The sequence below is a fragment of the Otolemur garnettii genome, unplaced genomic scaffold (assembly GCF_000181295.1).
Source record: "Otolemur garnettii isolate 467f Iridium unplaced genomic scaffold, OtoGar3 scaffold00084, whole genome shotgun sequence".
Taxonomy (NCBI): domain Eukaryota; kingdom Metazoa; phylum Chordata; class Mammalia; order Primates; family Galagidae; genus Otolemur; species Otolemur garnettii.
The window spans coordinates 3,088,389-3,093,247 of NW_003852479.1; positions in this window are offsets into that span (position 1 = coordinate 3,088,389).

Genomic DNA, 4,859 nt, shown 5'->3' on the forward strand with positions numbered 1-4,859 from the left:
TGATTACATGTTAAAAATTGTAGAGGAGCATTACCGCAGAGTAATCTAACCTTAGGATACAACATCACTTTTGTATTATCCTGGTTAAGGATATGTAGTGAAATTCACCCTGAGGAAGAATCAGAATATCCTACTTTAAGTAACATGTCCTAACCCAACTAATCTGTAATCATCAATAATATTGTCATGAAAGACAAAGAAAGGCTGAATGACTGTTCCAGATTTTAAAATAAAAGATGACAACTGAATGTAATAAATGAAAATTATAATACAAAGAACAACACTGGCCCCATGAAGAAAGTAAAATATGAACTGTCAATTAAATTAAAGCATTTCATTGAATTTTAACGGATTCATAATAATTGTACATATTTTACACATACAACATGTAATGATTAAATTAGTATATTTCGGCTATCTATCCCCTTAAGATTTATCATTTTGTTGTATTGGGAACTTTTGAACTCTTCTCTTCAACCTATTCAGAAATATATAAACAGTTATTGTCACCTATGTAGATACTACTCTACTATAATGAAGTCAACCTTTTAAGCTCCCACATATAAGTGAGAACATATAATATTTGTCTTTCTGGGCCTGGTTTATTCCACTTAGCATAATGACCTCCAGTTTAAGATTTTGTTCTTTTTCATGTCAGAGTAGTATTCCATCATGTTTATATACCTTGTTCAATGGTTAGGGGAAACAGAATGGAAGTTTCTCAGAAGATTAAAAATAGAATTACTACATGATCCAGCAATGCCACTACTAGCACTTTATCCAAAGGAAAATAAGAAGCCATCTGTGGAAGGGACACCTGCCCCTCCATGCTTACGGCAGCACTATTCACACAGGACAGATAGGAAGCAATGTAAATGGCTGTCAGTGGGTCAATGGGCAAAGAAAGAAAATGTGGTATACATTATTGCATTAATTTTAATTATATTATTTAAATTGAAATTTAATTTTCAATGTGCATGTATAGGAGCTAGGTAAGAGAATATTCTTGTTTTCAGAAATGCCCACTGAAGGTTTTAAGGATCCAGGGATACAATTATGTGAAATGCTCCTCTCCTGAGGGGCTGCTTAGAGCCCCCTGCACATTCAGATGAACAAGACTGACAAGAGCCTCAGCGGCCACCCTTGGAACAACTCTAATCTGAAGCAAGAGGGCAGGCCATGGCTTGCCAGAAACAGAAGGTCAGGAGCGAGACCTCACTGCAGCAGGACATATCAAAGGCATGGTCCAAATTGAGAGGGAGCAGGAGCTGAAATGGCTTAAATGTCTATGAGTGGAAAGATCCAGTATCTCTTATAATTCTACAAGCAGTGCTAATAGGAAAGCTCCAATATCTCTGATGATTCTACAAGCAGTGCTTATAGACAAGATCCAGTATCTCTTATAATTCTACAAACAGTGCTAATAGGAAAGATTCAGTATCTCAGATGATTCTGTAAGCAGTGCTATAGACAAGATCCAACATCTCAGATGATTCTACAAGCAGTGCTTCTCCATATTCCTGCAGAAGGTCAGGTATAAGGAGCAGTATTGCCACTGAAGCTCCCAAAATTCTTTCCTCCCCAGTACTCATGCAGTTTATGTATTAAAGATCATTTTACCTTAAGTAAGGCTATGGTTTCCATATCTGTTCCCTCCAAAAATATTGAAATCCAGTTGCCTTGATGGCATTGTTTAGCATGAGGGTTCCACTTTCTTGTATTAGTTAAGGCCATTATAAAAGGGTAAGTCAGGCTCACTCTTGGTCTCTCTGCCCTCCTGTCTTCCACCACATGCTGACACAACTGGAAGGCCACTAACAGATGTCAGCTCCTTAATCTTGGGCTTTTTATCCTTCAAAAATATGAACCAATAACTTTCTGCTCATTATAAATCACCTAGTCTCAAGTACTCAGCAATTTCAGCACAAAATGGGCTAAGACAAGCAACTGATGACACAGCTGACATTCCAGCATTGAGTAGGTTGATCAAAGGAGCAAAACTGGGGGCCGACCCAAGGTCAAAGTCTCATGTCCAAAGGAGAAAGGACTGTGCCAAGCACTTGATTATAGCAAAAATTCTCATGTGGCTTATAAAACAAAATAATAATTGTGTGCATGTATGTTCTGATTAGTGCAGTAGAGATGATGAGAATGCAAATGTGGCAACATTCTTTGCTCCCACACCTGTGTCTGAACTGACACTGGGTGATACAAGCGTAGACTCAACTACATGATGGCAAGAAAGACCAATACCACTTCCTTTGTTTTAAGTCCTCATATTATAGATATAGAAACAGGGTATCATATATCAGCTACTATTTTGTTACATATTCTGAATCCTGGAGGATAACATCTGAATTTGTAGGGTGTTGTCCTTAAGCTGTCACCTTAGCTAATCCTTTCAAAATGCTCTTTCATATTCTATTTGCAAATGTCAATGGCTCCTGTGACCACGCATCCATTGCATCAGCTCCTTTACTGTAAAATGTGTCTCCTGGATAGTGGTATGTGCTGACTGTGCTATTATGTCAAAAAGTTAGACTTCTGTAGGCCCTGGGATACAAGAACAGTGACACTTGTAGAAATAGTGCATCAGGGGAGGCAAATCCACATCCAGAATAGATGTGAGCTGAGAAGCCCAGGAGTGAGCAGGACAGGCAGCCAGAACTAGACCAGGGACTGAAGTGGAGTGTTCTCAAGTTGAACCTGCATGAAGCTAGTTAAAGCCCACACAGAACAGGTAGTGGCAGCAATGGTTTGTGTCTCTGACAGGGTACATACGACATGTTTGATGCAGGGCTCTAGGTATCAAGGGAGAGGAAAGGGGTTCTTAAATTTACTGAAATTTGACTTTCAGCTCACTTACACAACATTCAACTCACTTAATTCCATTTAGAAATGTGGCCCTCCTTGTAGTAAAATATCTTATAAAAATTCACACACCGTGTATTCAGTAATATTTACTTCCAGAGAAAATAATGAAATGGATCAATGAGCTTTTCATTTCAAGGAGCAAGGTAGGACATTGCTAGAACTTGTGACCTAATCAATCCCAACAGCTATGAAGAGTTACTGGGGTTATGCTTGATAATGTTTAGATATTAAATTTCTGATCCACTTGGTCATATTTGGACAAATATTATAGGTGCCTACCCTAAAGTGGTCATTTATATAAGTTCTTGAATTAAAGATAGTGCTCTGAGCTGGACATGGTGGCTCACACCTGTAATCCTAGCACTTTGGAAGGCAGAGGTGGGTAGATTTCTGAGCTCAGGAGTTTGAGACAGCCTGCGCAAGAGTGAGACTCCATCTCTAAGAAGGCCTATGTTGCTTAGTAGGATGTAAGCATTCCAATTTGTACAAATAATCAACACATTTAATCCTATAATGGCATAAATATATTTATGATCTAAGTACAAATGACTTCATAAAACCAAAATATCTGGGAGTTGTGGTGGGGGCCTGTAGTCCTGGCTAATTGGGAGGTTGAGGGAAGAAGATAGCTTGAACTCAAGTATTTGAGGTTGCTGTAAGTTATGAGGCCCAGGCATTCTACCAAGGGTGACAAAGTGAGACTCTGTCTCAAAAAATTAAATAAATAAATACATGAATACAAACATACATAAAATTCTTTGAAATGCAGCAGTCACTGATTTTGCTCTCTCCGATAGCTCTGTCCCAACAGTCAAATAGGGTCCCATACCTCTGAGGTGGTCTGCCCTTACCTTGCTAATCTACTGGTCACTCACTACTTTAATCATGACTCTCCTTCATTGCTTTTCATAAAATCATAACAACCTGATATTTCAACAGCTTATATTTGTTTTTCTATAGAGGGAATTAAATGCACAGTAGAAAGCAGACACCAAATGCTTCACAGCACGTATTCCTCGAGTTCCTTTCTTTGGCTGACTTGCTCATAACAGTGTTGTGAAGCACATGGTTATTCATGCTTGATTGCTGTTACGATGCTTATAAGAATGAATTCTCAGCTATAATGAACAAAGCTTTGGAGTTTTCTTTTGTAATCATTGGAATTATGCATGAACACAAAAGGTGTTAACATTGGAAATGAAATTTCAGCATTTCCCTTCTTTGCATGACAAATTAATTCCTGGTGCCTTGAAGAGGAAGAACCAAGGATCTTAGTGTGGTAGTTTAGTCTATTTAGTATAAATAAACATGTTTCTGTTAGAAAATGGAGCAAAATGTGTTTCAAGAAGAATAACTGAAAATGTAAACTTTACTTCCTTTACTAAGCGTTCATGACCAATAAAGAGCACGTGTTGATAGAAAAAGCACTACTAAAACGTATGAGTTCCAATTTCATCCTTGCCACTTGTTAGCTTTCTGTAGTTCACAAACCTCTCAAACGCTGTTCATTCATTTTCTCACTACCGTACAATAGATAATGTATTATTGTTTAGAAGTTACTTAGTCAGTTTCTTGCAGCCCAACTCATAATTGCCAAGTCATGGAAGCAGCCCAAGTGCCCACTGACCCATGAATGGATTAAGAAGTTGTGGTATATGTATACTATGGAATACTATGCAGCCATAAAAAAGATGAAGACTTTACATCCTTTTATTTTCACATGGATGGAGCTGGAACATATTCTTCTTAGTAAAGTATCTCAAGAATGAAAGAAAAAGTATCCAATGTACTCAGTACTATTATGAAACCAACATATAATCAGCCATATTTTCATGTGAATGATAAAACACAACTATAGCCCAAACTAAAAGAGGGTAGAGGAGGGTAAGGGGAGCGGAGTGGAGGGAGGAGGCAGGGTGAAGGGAGGGTAATTGGTGGGACCTCACCTATTGTGCACAATGGTAGGGTACATGTTAAATCTATTA